The sequence below is a fragment of the Neoarius graeffei genome, chromosome 11 (genome assembly GCF_027579695.1).
Source record: "Neoarius graeffei isolate fNeoGra1 chromosome 11, fNeoGra1.pri, whole genome shotgun sequence".
Lineage (NCBI taxonomy): Eukaryota > Metazoa > Chordata > Actinopteri > Siluriformes > Ariidae > Neoarius > Neoarius graeffei.
The window spans coordinates 67,265,218-67,284,720 of record NC_083579.1 but is presented as its reverse complement, the minus strand read 5'-3'; the positions used below and the strand labels follow the sequence as shown (position 1 = coordinate 67,284,720).

Below are 19,503 nucleotides of genomic sequence, written 5' to 3'. Positions count from 1 at the left end.
TTCCTGGCATACATTTCAGAGGTTCCAATAATCCCTGAATTATAAATATGTACTACAGTGTGTTCAAGGCATAGGATGGCAGTAATGTCAACATGTCCATTTAGGGTTCTCAATATATGGGGAATGTGACCCACTGATGTCACACAGTGTGCATATTATATAACTGTACATGCAAAAATATATTAAAATGTTTTGTAAGGTTTTCCATTAAAATACTGACTATATATAAATGAAAACCACAATGCAATACCATGAACACTATGGTGTAAACTATACTATTGCCCAAATGTATGTGGACACCTGACCATCACAATATTAAAATTTCTCTTCATGAAACTCAAGTTCCAGCATGACCAAATTAAGGTTCATAAAGCCATGGTTTGCCAAGGTTGCTATGGAAGACCTTGGGTATCCTGAACCTTGACCTCAACCTCACTGAATACCTCTGGGATGAACCGGAATGCCGACTTCACACCAGGTCATTTCACTTGACATCAGTGCCTAACCTGACTAATTCTCTTGTGCTTGAATGGGCAAATCCCCACCGCCATACTCCAAAATCTAGTGGAAAGCCTTCCTTGAAGACACCATTAGATCAGCGATGCCCATGGTTTTGGAATGGGTACATAATGGTCTGATAGTCAGATATCCACATACTTTTGGACTTATTGTATATCTTGAGATATTTCAACTGAAATGACATGGTCTCCGTTCAGCCTTGTACTTTTTTGGTTTTTTTTTTTTTTTTTTTTAATCCAAGATGCAATTTATATCTGTATATCTTGGAATGCTTTGCTGGTTCTTGAGGGTGAACTTTGGCATGTGGCTCCACATGAGCACGGACATTTCTTTTCCATGGACAAACCTCTGAAGACCCCAGTAAATACTGTTGTGCTGCTCCTGTGGTGATGCTTTGTCTATCTGCACCCCTGGAATGTCTGAACCACTGCTTTAATACATGATTACGTGACTTGAAGGTGAAACTATGCTGAATTAAAATGCCTCCGATTTGCTTATCAAAACAAGATACTTAACTGTTTAAGAGAAAAAACACTACAGTGGAGTTTAAATCCCAATAAGGGGAATTCAGGGGAGAAGCAAGGAATTAGAAAGATCCTGTTCCACTCTGAGCATGTTTTAAAGGAAGTCATGTTTGGATCTTAGATCGCTGGTCTTTCCAGTCTTAGATCACTGGTCTGTAGCAAGACATAACTATTTGGTTATGAAAATCAGCCAAGACTAATGCTGGTGGTGGGTAAAACTGTATTACAAAAGGTTCCACAAGCTTAAACTAAGTCACTGATTGATTTTAATTTAAGCACTGTTAAATATGTATATTTAAAAAAAAAAATCCGGCTGGAATAGTATTTAAAAAGTGAGCTCTTTCAACAAGCACTTGCTTCCAACACTATGCAGACAAATCAGCACACCATGACATTACAAAATCAAAATCACACCGTTTGCATACATTTCTGTGGCACATCGTATCAAATATAATAAATATCTTGCGAATGAACAGCCACCAAAACAGTACAGTTACATTTAAAAACAAACCTTCAAAATGTGTGTGATTTGTGTTTGCAGATATTAATATGCAGAAAACTAGAAGTAGGGGTGTGAATCTCCCTCTCTTGAACAATATAGATTCTGATATTTCCAGTGAAATGCAAAAGTTTGGGCACCCCTGGTCAAAATTGCTGTTACTGTGAACAATTAAGCAAGTTGAAGATGAAATGATCTCCAAAAGGCATAAAGTTAAAGATGACTCATTCCCTTTATATTTTAAGCAAAAACAATTTTTTTATTTTCATCTTTTACATTTTCAAAATTACAAAAAAGGAAAAGGGCCCAAAGCAAAAGTTTGGGCACCCTGCATGGTTAGTACCTAGTAACACCCCCTTTGACAAATAGCACAGCTTGTAAACACTTTGTAGCCAGCTAATAATCTTTCAGTTCTTCCCTGGGGGATTTTCATACATTCGTCCTTGCAAAAGGCTTCCAGTTCTTCAAGTTTCTTGGGCTGTCTTACATGCACTGCTCTTTTGAGGTCTATCCACAGATTTTCAAATGATGTTTAGGTCAGGGACTGTGAGGGCCAGGGCAAAACCTTCAGCTTGGGCCTCTTGAGGTATTCCATTGTAGATTTTGAGGTGTGTTTTGGATCATCGTCTTATTGTAGGACCAATCCTCTTTTTAACTTCAACTTTTTTACAGATGGTGTGATGTTTGCTTCCAGAATTTGCTGGTATTTATTCGAATCCATGCTTCCCTCGACCAATGAAATGCGCCCTGTGCCACTGGCTGCAACACAACCCCAAAGCATGATCGATCCACACCCATGCTTCAGAGTTGGACAAGTGTTATTTTCCTGGAATTTGGCACCCTTTTTTCTCCAAACATACCTTTGCACATTGTGGCCAAAAAGTTCTATTTTGATTTCATCAGTCCACAGGACTTGTTTCCAAAACGCATCAGGCTTATTTAGATGTTCATTTGCAAACTTCAGACGTTGAATTTTGTGGCTAGGATGCAGGAAAGGTTTTCTTCTGATGACTCACCATGAAGGTCATATTTGTTCAGGTGTCGCTGCATAGTAGAGCAGTGCACCACCACTCCAGGGTCTGCTAAATCTTTCTGAAGGTCTTTTGCAGTCAAACAGGGGGTTTTATTTGCCTTTCTAGCAATCCAACGAGCAGTTCTTTCAGAAAGTTTTCTTCATCTTCCAGACCTCACCTTGATCTCCACTGTTTCTGTTAACTGCCATTTCTTAATAACATTACAATCTGAGGAAACAGCTACCTGAAAACACTTTGCTACGTTCTTGTAGCCTTCTCCTGCTTTGTGAGCATCAATTATTTTATTATTCAGAATGCGAGGGAGTTGCTTAGAGGAGCCCATGGCTGTTGATTTTAGGGACAAGTTTGAGGAGTCAGAGAATTTATACAGCTTTGAAATCTGCATCATCTGACCTTTCCTAATGAAGAATTTGAACACGCCACAGCTCAATAAACTAATTAAGGTCTGGAACCTTGGTAAAAAAGTTACCTGAAAACTCAAATGTATTGGGGTGCCCAAACTTTCGCATGGTGTTCCTTTTCTTTTTTTCACTCTCCAATTGTACAAAACAAAAATAATACACAAATCTTGCAGAAAACACTGAAAAGAAATGTATCGTCTTTACCTTTATGCCTTTTGGTGATCAGTTCATTTCTGCTCACTTAACTATTCACAGTAACAGACATTTTCAGTACAGGTGCCCAAACTTTTGCATGCCACTGTATATGTAGTGCAAGATTAGATAAGTAGTACACGTTTGTCCACTACTAATATGAACGAATCCAGTTTTTAGGACAGAGGAGTTTGTGCCATCTGGTTTCTAAGTAATGGCAAGCTGTAGGTTTTTTTTTTTTGCCTTATTAATGTAAAACACCCCAAACAAACTGTGACAGCGGGGGTGTGGTTGAGCGCCAGTTTCTGAATGGAGGGCAAGGCGAATGGTGAATGGCAAAGTGATCACACGGTCATATTAATGGTGTGTGTCTTGCAGTGACAGCTGAGGGCTTATAGAGGATTTCGACGTGACGTCACAGGTCACGTGACGCCCCGGTGTCCGCCATTTTGAAGGTCAAGCTAGTTAATGTCAACAACATAGTAGCTGGCATGTTACTGTAGCAATGTTTACGTTCAGTCATTTGGATGACTGTTAAAACCTTTCAGTCTCAAGTTTTTCCTTTACTGTATTTACTAGTTTACTGAGCTAGAGCGCTCAGGCAGGCTGGGAGCGAGCGCGCTAGCTCGGGCAGGCTGGGAGCGAGCGCACTAGCTCCCAGCCTGCCCGAGTGCGCTAGCTCAGTAAACTAGTAAATACAGTAAAGGAAAAACTTGAGACTGAAAGGTTTTAACAGTCATCCAAATGACTGAACGTAAACATTGCTACAGTAACATACTAGCTACTGTTGTTGACATTAGCTAGTGCTAACAGCTAGCTGCTAGTGCACTGCTACAACTACACCGACCCTAACAATACAATTCTTGGTCATTGCCTGGTAACAGCAAATTTATAACGGGCCATGTCTCAACAGACTAAGAAGTTATTTCAATGACATTTAATAACATTTTGTTTATCCTGAGGACCGAAAGTAAATGAAAATGTGAACAAACCTTAGCTGTAATAAGATGGCGACCACTGGCTCCAGGGACGACCCGCTGATGTAGGCATGTTACCCAGCCTGGTTTTTAACGACATGGGTATACAGATCATGTGAGCCGAAGTCAGGTAAAGACGAGGGCTTCGTGTACTTCCGTACGTCAGTGAACAATTCTGGTGGAAGCAGGTAAACGTCGTTCTCTAAGCCTGCTAACCTCAATTTTTGCAAATACCTCTCCCTCTGCTTGCCCTGTAAATGCCCTACATCGCTGGATAGTGAAGGTGTTTTCTGCATCTCGCTCCTTTTTCTTTTATGTTTTTTCCCTGGTATTTCCCACACGCCTGACTGCAGGTCAGGAAGATCACCCGCGCTGCAAAGCCAGAAAAAGATAGCCTGGTAATGTGTACGGATCACGTACACCAGCATCATTGATTTTCTGGTGATATCGCTTCTTACTCGCGTCATCTAGGCCGGATAAAATACTCGACAATGAGACTTCGTCATGATCAACATGTGTATCGCTACCGGTAGTTGCCATATTTGTGACCGTCAAAACGGCGCCGTCTACTTGTTGACATGGCAACGGTCACGTGGGTCGAAAACCTCTATATGGTGGGAGGAAGCAGAGTGGAAGGGAGCTTCCCTGCACACTGTGTTCGTGTGCATACGCACTTGCCAAAGTGAGCCTTGCATGCTGAAAAGTTAACTAACCCACCTGTCCCACTGCTTCAGTATCCCACCACTCCTAACGAAGGTCTTGCACAAGCAAATGATTGCTTATAGCTGCTCCAGTATAAATGTAAGTGATAACAGGAACTTTTATCCTTGTTGCAAGGTCCTTTTAACTTTTGAAATGTTAACAATAAACAATTGTAAAAATTGCAAACAGTGGAAAGTTATTAGAACTGCTGCTTCTAGAATTGGGGGGGGGGGATTTATACAATTTTTTTCCTTCCTCCATAAAAATGTTGAAAAACCTCAACTTTTTTTGTGTGGAGCTTCTTAGGCTATGGTTGAATTTGCTGTGACTACAGACATCTGTGGTTGATAAAATGTAATGGCCACAATAATATCCAGTGAATTACTTGGCTTTAAACAGAAACAAGAGTGCTCTGAGAGCATAAGATCCCTCACTGGCAACTGTGCCATAACTCTGGTAAAATGCGACCGAATTGAACAAAATTGCAATATGCGTATTACCGACATAACACAAAGAATCCTGTCAAGTTTCATGAAATTCCTCCAAAAATTGTGAGGAGTTGATTTCAGAAGGTGAGCACCCTTCCTGGGACGGACAGACATCGCCACAGCATAATCCCCCTTCGGGCCTTTCGGCTAGCGGGTGATAATAAAAATTGAGAGAAGTTGATTTCAGAAAGCAAGCACACCTTGATGAAATTGCCAAACTACAAGTTTGTTGTTAATCAAGGGCATAGCTCTGGTAAAAATGTATCTAAATTAAATGAAATTTCAATATGCATGTAACTGTCATAACAAAGCCTTTTGCCAAGTTTGGTGAAATTCCTCCACAAATTGTGAGAGGAGTTGATTTCAGAAGAACGTACACCCTCATGAAATTGTCAAAGTACAAGTTATTTAATCAAGGGTCAAAACTCTGGTAAAATTTTCACAAACGAAATTAAATCGCAATGTGTGTATTACAGTCATATAACAAGGCCTTTTGCCAAGCTTCGAGAAATTAATCCAAAAATTGAGATGAATTGATTTCAGAAGGAAAATACACTCATGAAATTGTCAAATTATAATTTTGCTAATCAAGGGCTGTAACTGGTAAAATACGACCGAATTTAATGAAATTACAATATGCATAGTACGGACAAAGAATCCTGCCAAGTTTTGTGAAATTCCTCCAAAAATTGAGAGGGAGGAGTTGATTTCAGAAGGTGAGCACCCTTTCCAGGACAGATGGAAATTGCCACGACAATCTCGTGTCAGGCCTTTTGGCCAGCAGGAGATTTTAAAGAAAGACCAAAAAAAAAAAATTTCCACCGGGCTTCTGGGCCTTCAGCAGTGACAGTGAGAGGAAGTGAGGGCAGCCAGTTATTTGGAAGTGCCTTTGGTATTCAGAAACCATTGGTAGTTCAGAATATGGCTGCAAGCTGAAACATGGCTACACTGACAATGATATGGCTGCTTAGGATTTTATGAAAATCAATAGGAATAGTGGAGCTGGAGTGGGGAGAGATACAGTTGCGGTCAGAGGTCCACTCATTATGGACATGGTCACAGCAACATCAGGCTTTCAAGGATTTCTTTGAACTGTTCTTTGTCTGGGGAAGAATGATTGTCCAACATACAACCCCGATTCCAAAAAAGTTGGGACAAAAGTACAAATTGTAAATAAAAACAGAATGCAATAATTTACAAATCTCAAAAACTGATATTATATTCACAATAGAACATAGACAACATATCAAATGTCAAAAAGGGAGACATTTTGAAATTTCATGCCAAATATTGGCTCATTTGAAATTTCATGACCGCAACACATCTCAAAAAAGTTGGGAGAGGGGCAATAAGAGGCTGGAAAAGTTAAAAGGTACAGCTGGAGGACCAAATTGCAACTCATTAGGTCAACTGGCAATAGGTCATTAACAAGACTGGGTATAAAAAGAGCATCTTGGAGTGGCAGTGGCTCTCGGAGGTAAAGATGGGAAGAGGATCACCAATCCCCCTAATTCTGCACCGACAAATAGTGGAGCAATATCAGAAAGGAGTTCAACAGTGTAAAATTGCAAAGAGTTGGAACACATCATCTACAGTGCATAATATCATCAAAAGAATCAGAGAATCTGGAAGAATCTCTGTGCGTAAGGGTCAAGGCCGGAAAACCATACTGGGTGCCCGTGATCTTCAGGCCCTTAGACGGCACTGCATCACATACAGGCATGCTTCTGTATTGGAAATCACAAAATGGGCTCAGGAATATTTCCAGAGAACATTATCTGTGAACACAATTCACCGTGCCATCCGCCGTTGCCAGCTAAAACTCTATAGTTCAAAGAAGCTGTACCTAAACATGATCCAGAAGCGCAGACGTCTTCTCTGGGCCAAGGCTCATTTAAAATGGACTGTGGCAAAGTGGAAAACTGTTCTGTGGTCAGACGAATCAAAATTTTAAGTTCTTTATGGAAATCAGGGACGCCGTGTCATTCGGACTAAAGAGGAGGACAACCCGAGTTGTTATCAGTGCTCAGTTCAGAAGCCTGCATCTCTGATGGTATGGGGTTGCATTAGTGCATGTGGCATTGGCAGCTTACACATTTGGAAAGAAACCATCAATGCTGAAAGGTATATCCAGGTTCTAGAGCAACATATGCTCCCATCCAGACGTCGTCTCTTTCAGGGAAGACCTTGCATTTTCCAACATGACAATGCCAAACCACATACTGCATCAATTACAGCATCATGGCTGCGTAGAAGAAGGGTCCGGGTACTGAACTGGCCAGCCTGCAGTCCAGATCTTTCACCCATAGAAAATATTTGGCGCATCATAAAACGGAAGATATGACCAAAAAAAAAAAAAAAGACCTAAGACAGTTGAGCAACTAGAATCCTACATTAGAAAAGAATGGGTTAACATTCCTATCCCTAAATTTGAGCAACTTGTCTCCTCAGTCCCCAGACGTTTACAGACTGTTGTAAAGAGAAAAGGGGATGTCTCACAGTGGTAAACATGGCCTTGTCCCAACTTTTTTGAGATGTGTTGTCATGAAATTTAAAAATCACCTAATTTTTCTCTTTAAATGATACATTTTCTCAATTTAAACATTTGATATGGTCATCTATGTTCTATTCTGAATAAAATATGGAATTTTGAAACTTCCACATCATTGCATTCCATTTTTATTTACAATTTGTACTTTGTCCCAACTTTTTTGGAATCGGGGTTGTATAACGTGAACAGAAAAAAAAACCCAAGAATTACACAAGTTAATTTATTTTTGGTCAAAAATACACATTACAGCATACCTAATACTTGGTTCAATGTCCCTTCACAATTTTCACCTTGACCAGCTGCTTTTGGTAGCAATCAACAAACCTCGGGCAGAATTCTAGTTGGATATTTGATCACTCTTCTTTGCAGCATTAGAAGAGTCCAATTAAATTTGTTGGTTTCCTGGCATGAACCTGACTTAAGCACAGGCCACATATTTTTGATAGGGTTGAGGTCAGGACTTTGGGAAGGCCATTGCAAAAGCTTAACGTTAGCCTTCTTTATCCATTCTACAAACAGTTTTGATGTGCGTTTGGGGTCAATGTCCTGTTGGAATATCCAATTGTGTTTAAGTTATGTCTAGCTGAGGTTTTGAAGTTACGGTGAATAATTCTGAAGTAGTCTTCCTTCATTATTCCATCCACTTTGTTTAACCATTGCTTCACAGTTGGTACAGTGTTGTTCTTGGGGTTGAGTGCCTCATCTTTACTCTTCCAAACAGAGTTAAAGACATTTTGGAACTTTCAGCACCACTGAATTAATAATCCATGTGGGTGTCTGTACTATACCAGTTAAGTTTGGACACACCTAATTCAATGGGTTCTTTATTTTTATTAATTTAAAAGAAAAAAACCCCCACACTTCATGTCTTAAAGTAATGATAGATGTCGTTTCTCTTTACATAATATGGATTGCTACAGTTGGGGAATAGGACTATTTACTGTATTTACCATTTGATCTCAAATGCATTAAGGAGGCAAGAAATTGCAGTAATTAAACTTATGAGGCACCTGTTAATTGAAAAGCATTCCAGGTGACTACCTCATGAAGCTGGTTAAGATAACGCCAATAGCATGCAAAGCGTCAAGGTAAACGGTGGCTAGTTTGAAGAATCTAAAAAAACCTAAAATGTTGTATTTTAATAAATAGAAGCCACACCACACCCATACCTTTGTTGACCATATAATTCCACACATTATTTCATAGGTTTGATGTCTTCAGTATTGTTCTACAAATGGAGAAAATAGTCAAACTACAGAAAAACCTATGAACGAGTCAGTGTCAATTTTTGACTAGTACTGTATATTCATGATCTTGTAAAGATTTCAGAAAAACCTAAATAAAGTTACACCTTGTGTACCAAATTCTTGTTTTTCTTCTAATCAAGATGCATGTTGTACAATCATTCTGCCCCAGAAAAAGAACAGTTCAATGAGGGGGGGGGGGGGGGGGGGGGGGGAATAAAAATTAACCACAAGCCCAGTATTGCCATGACGTTCATATCCATGATGAATATGTAAAATTCTGAGTGAAACTGTATAATGCATCATTGTAACATTGGAATTTCCCACTTGTGATTAATAAAAATGGTTATTTTAATCACATGGAGCAATTCTGTGCTGTTGTGGTACAGTACACACAGTCTAATGTCTGAGTAAGAGAAAGGGAAGACGCGAGAACAATTTTACTTCAGCGAGTATTATTTAAAACGACAGTCTTTCCTAGCCTATGGGACTTAATACTCTCCAATTAGATTTGTTCTGACACCGACTCTGCCTGCGCTGTCAGGACAAGAAGTGTTACGTCTTGACCAGCAACAGCAATTAAGCTCTATAACGCATCATCCTACTGTCAGGGATGCAGAGACCCCCTACTGTCAGAACGATACCAAGTCACACTGCACTGATTACTGCTCCCTTGGTTGTACTATTATTCTGACTACCATCACTTAAAAAACTAAAATCATACAGCTAATTTTGTAATCCTGTACATGCTGTTGTACACGTGTAAATACTTCAGTTTCTTGTAAATGGTCATGTTTATCAAGATGAGCACGTCGCCTTCTTTGCTGCTGCAGCAGCACTGAAGCATCCCTCTCCTCCACCCCTTTCTGCAGCGTGTGAAATGCCAGTAGTCTTTCTTCTGTATTATGTATATGCTCACATACTTACTACAAGTATCTATAGATTAGATTCAACTGTTATTGTGCAGAGTACAGGTACGAAGCCAATGAAATGCAGTTAGTATCCAACCAGAAGTGCAAAATATAGTATTATTTACAGATAAGTGCCAGAAGTACAGTTGTGCTCATAAGTTTACATACCCTGGCAGAATCTATGATTCTTTGACAATTTTTCAGAGAATATGAATGATAACACAAAAACATCTTTTCCACTCATGCTTAGTGGTTGGGTGAAACCATTTATGGTCAAACGACTGTTTTCTCTTTTTAAATCATGACAACAACAGAAACTACCCAAATGACCCTGATCAAAAGTTCACATACCCTGGTGATTTTGGCCTGATAACATGCACAGAAGTTGACACAAATGGGTTTGAATGGCTACTAAAGGTAACGTCCTCACCTGTGATCTGTTTGCTTGTAATCAGTGTGTGTGCATAAAAGCTGAGTGAGTTTCTGGGATCCAGACAGACTCCTGCATCTTTCATCCAGCCACTGACGTTTCTGGATTCTGAGTCATGGGAAAAGCAAAAGAATTGTCAACGGATCTACGGGAAAAGGTAGTTGAACTGTATAAAACAGGAAAGGGATACAAAAAGATATCCACGGAATTGATAATGCCAGTCAGCAGCGTTCAAACTGTGATTAACAAATGGAAAATCAGGGGCTCTGTTAAAACCAAACCACGGTCAGGTAGACCAACAAAAATTTACACCAAACAGCACAGAGACAAGCCTCAAAACTTCTGGAACAAGGTAATTTGGAGTGATGAGACCAAAATTGAACTTTTTGGCCACAACCATAAATGTTACATTTGGAGAGGTGTCAACAAGGCCTATGATGAAAGGAACACCATTCCTACTGTAAAGCACGGAGGTGGATCGCTGATGTTTTGGGGATGTGTGAGCTACAAAGGCACAGGAAACTTGGTCAAAGTTGAAGGAAAGATGAATGCAGCATGTTATCAGCAAATACTGGAGGCAAATTTGCACTCATCAGCCCAGAAGCTGCGCATGGGACGTACTTGGACGTTCCAACATGACAACGATCCAAAACAAGGCCAAGTCGACCTGTCATTGGCTACAGCAGAACAAAGTGAAGGTTCTGGAGTGGCCATCTCAGTCTCCTGACCTCAAGATCATTGAGCCACTCTGGGGAGATCTCAAGCGCGCAGTTCATGCAAGACAGCCCAGGAATTTACAGGAACTGGAGGCTTTTTGCCAAGAAGAATGGGCAGTTTTACCATCTGAGAAAATAAAAGAGCCTCATCCACAACTACCACAAAAGACTTCAGGCTGTCATTGATGTTAGAGGGGGCAATACACGATATTAAAAACTGGGGTATGTAAACTTTTGATCAGGGTCATTTGGATGTTTTTTGTTGTCATTATGATTTAAAAATAGAAAACACAGTTGTTTATCAATAAATGGCTTCACCCAACCACTAACCATGAGTGGAGAAAAAAAGTTTGTGTTATCATTCATATTCTCTGAAAAACGGCCAAGAAAGCAAAAATTCTGCCAGGGTATGTAAACTTATGAGCACAACTGTAAGTACTGCAGCATAATGCTATACATTACAGTATATAGACCCCTTGTGTGTGACGTCACGCATCATGTGAATTTCTCCTGGGGGACAACCACACACAGTCTTTCCTGTAAGCAAGGCTTAATCCATTTTAAATATGGTCCATTTTTGGTTGCTCCAATCGTTCAAACAGAGGGGAGAAAAATAAATCAAAATCAAATCAAATAACTAAAACCACAACAGCACTAGGAAGAACCCAGTTCACCTTTTTATCTGTAACTGTCAGCGAACCCCTTTTTCACTCCAGTTTTGATAGCCCACAACAATGATGCCATGTGAGAACAGCTCTCTCCAAGGCCTACCATACAGTCACAATGTGCGCCCACCATCTTGCCATTAATTTTTTTCCACTGACAATCCACGGAGTTAAAAGGTTTGTCAGTCAGTCAGTCATTTTTTGCAAGTGGTTAACCAGGAACAGAATACAGGTTGTCACGTGACTTTTGCTTGCGAGTTTACTTCCAGTGAATGAAGTGGCCAGACAAAGCGATTTGGCTGCCAGCACATATAAAGCTCATGAAACCATCTCCGATTATTTTCGCAGTTTAGAAGCCAATGCATGGTCAAGATACCATCAGAAAGTTGATCTTTGCAATGGGATAGAGCCTTACATGTGAGTAAAGAAGGACTTTTCCTTTGATTTGAAAAAAAGTTATCCATGCATTGAGTTCCCCGACATCTCAAACTACAGTGGTGCTTGAAAGTTTGTGAACCCTTTAGAATTCTCTATATTTCTGCATAAATATGACCTAAAACAAACAGATTTCCACACAAGTCCTAAAAGTAGATAAAGAGAGCCCAGTTAAACAAATGAGACAAAAATATTATACTTGGTCATTTATTTATTGAGGAAAATGATCCAATATTACATATCTATGAGTGGCAAAAATATGTGAACCTCTAGGATTAGCAGTGAAATTGGAGTCAGGTGTTTTCAATCAATGGGATGACAATCAGGTGTGAGTGGGCACCCTGTTTTATTTAAAGAAACAGGGATCTATCAAAGTCTGATCTTCACAACACGTTTGTGTGAGTGTATCATGGCATGAACAAAAGGAGATTTCTGAAGACCTCAGAAAAAAAAAAAAAAGTGCTGTTGATGCTCATCAGGCTGGAAAAAGTGACAAAGCCATCTCTAAAAAAGTTTGGACTCCACCAATCCAGTCAGACAGATTGTGTACAAATGGAGGAAATTCAAGACCATAGTTGGTCGACCACTCCTGGGGAGGGTAACAAAGATCAGTCCAAGAGCAAGATGTGTAATAGTCGGCGAGGTCACAAAGGACCCCAGGGTAACTTTTAAGCAACTGAAGGCCTCTCTCACATTGGCTAATGTTAATGTTCATGAGTCCACCATCAGGAGAACACTGAACAACAGTGGTGTGCATGGCAGGGTTGCAAGGAGAAAGCCACTGCTCTCCAAAAAGAACATTGCTGCTTGTCTGCAGTTTGCTAAATATCACATGGACAAGCCAGAATGCTATTGGAAAAACGTTTTGTGGATGGATGAAACCAAAATAGGGTGGCACTGTGGTGTAGTGGTTAGCGCTGTCGCCTCACAGCAAGAAGGTCCGGGTTCGAGCCCCGTGGCCGGCGAGGGCCTTTCTGTGCGGAGTTTGCATGTTCTCCCCGTGTCCGTGTGGGTTTCCTCCGGGTGCTCCGGTTTCCCCCACAGTCCAAAGACATGCAGGTTAGGTTAACTGGTGACTCTAAATTGACCGTAGGTGTGAGTGTGAATGGTTGTGTGTGTCTATGTGTCAGCCCTGTGATGACCTGGCGACTTGTCCAGGGTGTACCCTGGACACCGCCTTTCGCCCGTAGTTTCGCTGTAGTTTCGCCTTTCGCCCGCCTTTCGCCCGTAGTCAGCTGGGATAGGCTCCAGCTTGCCTGCGACCCTGTAGAACAGGATAAAGCGGCTAGAGATAATGAGATGAGATGAAACCAAAATAGAACTTTTTGGTTTAAATGAGAAGCGTTATGTTTGGAAAAAGGAAAACACTGCATTCCAGCATAAGAACATTATCCCATCTGTGAAACATGGTGGTGATAGTATCATGGTTTGAGCCTGTTTTGCTGCATCTAGGCTAGGATGGCTTGCCATCTTTGATGGAACAATGAATTCTGAATTATCCCAGTGAATTCTAAAGGAAAAACGTCAGGACATCTGTCCATGAACTGAATCTCAAGAGAAGGTGGGTCATGCAGCAAGACAACGACCCTAAGCACACAAGTCGTTCTACCAAAGAATGGTTAAAGAAGAATAAAGTTAAATGTTTTGGAATGGCCAAGTCAAAGTCCTGACCTTAATCCAATCGAAATGTTGTGGAAGGACCTGAAACGAGCAGTTCATGCGAGGAAACCCATCAACATCCCAGAGTTGAAGCTGTTCTGTACGGAGGAACGGGCTAAAATTCCTCCAAGCCGGTGTGCAGCACTGATCAACAGTTACCGGAAATGTTTAGTTGCAGTTATTGCTGCACAAGGGGGTCACACCAGATACTGAAAGCAAAGGTTCACATACTTTTGCCACTCACAGATATGTAATATTGGATCAATTTCCCCAATAAATAAATGACCAAGTATAATTTTTTTGTCTCATTTGTTTAACTGGGTTCTCTTTATCTACTTTTAGGACTTGTGTGAAAATCTGATGATGTTTTAGGTCATATTTATGCAGAAATATAGAAAATTCTAAAGGGTTCACAAACTTTCAAGCACCACTGTAACTGGTGCTGCAGACATCGTTCTACACAAACAGATGAAAACCTGGAAGAGCATGGAGGTGTACAACTTTTTAATATGTGGCTGGGTTAAAGATCTGGGGATCAGGACACAAGATAAATCCTGGATTGTTTATGCCTGGGTAGGTAGGAATTTTTTGGGCTTTGTACACATCTTTCTGGTGGTTGCTAGGACATAAGTTTTAGTATTGGGTTTAAACAAACCACACCCACTCAATTCTCAATCCTCCCTGCTCTTCTCTTCCAGCAAAATGTTAAGTTCATTTATTTTTTACTAAAACAGAAAATGCAGTGAGAAGATATATTCCACCATCTATGTAGGTAACACTAGGCCACAAATCTATATCGTCATTCCAATTTTTTCGAGGAATTTTGTACGGATCAAAGCCACTAAAACATGGATCACCAAAGGATTAAAAAATGCCTGTGTATTTAAAAAAAATAATAATAATAATTACGCTGTATAGACAATTCATAAAAAAAAAAAGAACCTTAGAGGCAGAAATTAAATAAAAAAATACAAGAATAAATTAACCAGCATTATGAGGACATGTACGAAGGAATATTATAATAAATTAGATAGTAATAAAAATAACATGAAGGGGCTATGGAATGTTCTGAATAGTATTATTAGGAATGGAGCTAAAAACAAAAACACAAGCTACCCTGATCATTATATTCAGAATGACAGATCAATAAATAATATGGAAGAAGTGGTAAATGGTTTTAATAGATTCTTTCTAAATGTGGGACCAGATCTGGCAGAAAAGATTCCGGATACAGACACACCTGGAGGGGCGGAGGCTGCTCGATGGGAGAGAAATCCTAAATCTATATTCACTGGTGCAGTTGGTATAAAAGAGGTCATAGACATTGTAAGGAGAAGTGAAAACAAAACCTCCACTGACTGGAATGATACAAGTTTAGTAAAAAAAAAAAAAGTTATTGAAGAAATTGCAGAACCATTTACTCACATATGTAATATGTCTTTTCAATCTGGTAAATTTCCAAACAACATGAAAATAGCTAAAGTTATACCTTTATATCAATGTGGGGATAGACACCATTACACAAATTACAGGCCAGTTTCTTTACTCTCTCAGTTCTCCAAGATCCTCGAAAAACTGTTTACAGCAAAACTAGATAACTTTATTGAAAAACACAAACTTTTAGCTGACAGTCAATACGGATTCCGGAAAGACAGATCAACAACCCTGGCATTAATGGAACTTATCGAGAAAATCACAAATGGTATAGACAATAAAAAACATGTTATGGGAATTTTCATAGATCTAAAGAAAGCATTTGACACAATAAATCACGACATTCTATTCAACAAATTAGAGAAGTATGGTATCAGAGGGGTGGGTTTGGACTGGGTGAGGAGCTACTTAAGCAACAGGCAGCAATTTGTAAAAATTGAAGATCACACGTCTGATTATTTGCCCATAACATGTGGAGTACCACTAGGGTCTGTCTTAGGTTCTAAACTGTTTATATTGTATATTAATAACTTATGTAATGTATCATGTATAATGAAATGCATTTTATTTGCCGATGATACAAACATCTTTTGAGCCGGGGACAATGTACAGCAGCTTATGGAGACAATCGCAACCGAAATTAATAAATTAAAAAGGTGGTTTAATGTAAACAAATTGTCATTGAATTTGAGTAAAACAAAGATTATGTTATTTGGAAAATATAAGTCGAACCCTCAAGTTGAATTGAAAATTGACAACATAACCATAGAAACAGTTTATGAAATAAAATTTCTGGGTGTGATTGTTGATCATAAAATCTGCTGGAAACCACATATTAAATCATGTTAAAGCAAAAATAGCAAAGATTACTGCAATTTTGGGGAAACCAAGACACATTCTGGACTATAAATCACTACATACTCTGTATAATGCACTCATACTTCCATATCTGAGCTACTGTGTGGAGATATGGGGTAATACCTACAAATCTAACCTACAGCCGTTATGCACATTACAAAAAAAGAGCAATAAGAATCTTCAATAATACGGGATATCTTGAGCATACAAACGCATTATTCGTAAAAGCACACACTCTGAAATTCACTGATCTGGTTAAACAAGACTGCACAAATTATGTATAAAGCAAGACATAACCTTCTTCTGGGTGAGGTACAAAATATGTTTATGTAAACGCAGGGTGGGTATAACCTGAGAGGGGAAATAAATTTTAAGAGAGTAAAAGTTAGAACAACTCTGAAAAGTATGTGCATAACAGTCTGTGGGCTGCAATTGTGGAATGGTCTGGATAATGAGCTCAAAAATAGCACCAACATAAAACTGTTTAAAAAATTATATAAAAACATGTTACTAAAAATATATGAGAATGAGGACAGGCAGAGGGTGGCACGGTGGTGTAGTGGTTAGCGCTGTCGCCTCACAGCAAGAATGTCCGGGTTCGAGCCCCGTGGCCGGCAAGGGCCTTTCTGTGCGGAGTTTGCATGTTCTCCCCATGTCCGCGTGGGTTTCCTCCAGGTGCTCCAGTTTCCCCCACGGTCCAAAGACATGCAGGTTAGGTTAACTGGTGACTAAATTGACCGTAGGTGTGGATGTGAGTGTGAATGGTTGTCTGTGTCTATGTGTCAGCCCTGTGATGACCTGGCGACTTGTCCAGGGTGTACCCCGCCTTTCGCCTGTAGTCAGCTGGGATAGGCTCCAGCTTGCCTGCGACCCTGTAGAACAGGATAAAGCGGCTGGAGATAATGAGATGAGATGAGAGGACAGGACAGGCAGACTATATAGGTGATGATGAAATTGAGAGCAAGTCTGTGACTGGTCTTGTATTTTGTGTATAGTTATAGGTATGTGTATATGTATGTACTGTATATATGTATTGTATGTGTGTATATATGCATAAGTATCTGTATATATGATTTGATCGATATTATACCATGTTGGTATGTTTTCTTTTTTTGTTTGTTGCTTGTGTGTTTTTATATATATATATATATATATATATATATATATATATATATATATATATATATATATATATATTTGTGCTGTCAAGCGATTAAAATATTTAATCGCGATTAATGTCGCGACTGTCATAGTTAACTCGCGATTAATCGCAATTTAATCGCACATTTTTGTCACATGAAAAACCATTGTAATTCTCTTATCAGCATAAAAAAGTGAATGGGCTTGCTCACCGTTCGAACTACGGGGGTACTCGGGGGATCCGAGATCCCCTGAAACAGACATGAGATCCCTTGAAAACATGATTTGGGAAGTGTTGGATGGTCTCTAAAATATTGGCAAAATGATGTTTATTGACATAGCAATCGTGTGTAACGGGAGGCATTTGCATATCCGAAGTGTTGTGTTTACATCAAAGATAAAATAAACCGATATGACAACGACTGCTGCTGCCAGGTTGGGGACACAAACTAGTAGAAAGGAAGTGTGCCAACAGTGGAGATCTGCGCGATGGAGATCCGCGGTGGAGCGCGCGCTTGTCTCAGAGCACGCGATGGAGATCCGTGCTCTGAGACAAGCACAAGCGCAAGCACACACCCCCCGAAGGGAAAAAAAGGGACCGCCCCCCCGAAAATATCGGCATTGGTACAACCAGTGTTCGAACTATGTTTTTTTTTTATTGCAGAGCATAACACGTCTTGTCACAGCCACTGCAAAGTCGGGCTGGAGCCGCCGATGGGAAAACGAAACCTAAGCCGAGCACCGTGGCTCTTCGTCCCGAGGCGCAGGGCGAGCGCGCCCTGCCCGCGCTGGTTCTTTGGGGGGAGGGCAGAGGACTCTGGCTGTGCGGGGCATTACAGTCTAGCTGCTATCGTTTTTCTAAGCAAAGTCTCTGTTCCAAGTTCCTGGCAGTTTCAAAAGCTTATGAAAAACCTACATCATGTCACAGAGCGTTAATCTCGCGATAAAAAAATTATCGCCATTAAAATTGAGTCAAGTTAACGTGATAATAACGCGACTAATATTTTATATATATATCAGCTGGATAGTACAGTGGTAATGCTCACTGACTACGACGCAGGAGATCGGGGTTCGAATCCCGGTCGGGGCAAAACATCATCCAGTAAGGGTCCTTAGGCAAAACCCCTCATGATATATCAGCCTACCTCAGGAATGAGTGAAAACATAACTGATAGAGTCATACCGGCTCAGACGTCGCCCGGGTCAACAAGGTCTGCGTCAGTTGCTAGGGAACCAGGGCAAACTGATGAGAAATGGGCTACTGGAACAAGACATCGATGGACGAGGACAGAAAATACGGATTTGCTGGAATGCTACTATACAAGCAATCCCAGAGAGAGGGGATACATGCAGAGAATGTGGGACCATTGGATACTTCGAAACCCACAATCAAGGCTAACAAAGAAACAGCTATTAGCCCAGTGTTCCAACATCCATAATCGAAATCTGCTATCACAACTAGAGATTAATGAAATACAACAACGATGCTACGGCAAGGGGGAGCCAGGAAGACAGGTCAGCGGGGAGATGTCATCATCCCCACAACCAGAGATTGGATACCAAGCCCCAACAGCTAACAGCCTCAGCACAAGAGCTGCTGACCTGAGAAGGAAGATCGTGACCCAACTGGAAACCTGGAGCCCCCGACGAATACCGAAGCTGAGTTGCCAAGTACCTTCAGAAGATCTACTAGTAGATGTGAATGCTGCTCTGAAGACAATCTCCACAAGAACCATCACTGAGACCAACAAGCTGATACACAGAACAGTAATCATGGAGATGCTTGGACACAAGGTGGGCTCGGGACATAAACAGTATCCACCATGGAAGAGACGATTAGAGGCCAAGATAAAGGCAGCAAGGAGAGAAGTTAGCCAGCTAGCTGAACTACAGAAAGGGAACATGGTGAATAAAGGGGCGCCCAGGAAGTACAACTCACTCTCCATACCAGAGGCACTCGAAACTGCCAAACAGCGACTAACAGCTCTGGCCACCCGGTTGAGGAGATACACCAAGGAAGGAGAGGCCAGGAGAATAAACAAGCTGTTCTCCACTGAACCAGCCAAGGTGTACTCTCAATGGCAGGGGAACAACAACCGGTCAGACCCACCAAGAGCTGAGGTG

The 19,503-nt window shown here is 40.5% G+C and overlaps 1 protein-coding gene across 1 annotated transcript in view; it reads right to left on the bottom strand.

Moving 5' to 3' along the window:
- The window catches only part of LOC132893968 (BTB/POZ domain-containing protein 7-like), a 75,894-nt gene that overhangs the window by 30,152 nt on the left and 26,239 nt on the right, over positions 1 to 19,503 (bottom strand). The gene's annotated exons all lie outside the window — the stretch shown is intronic.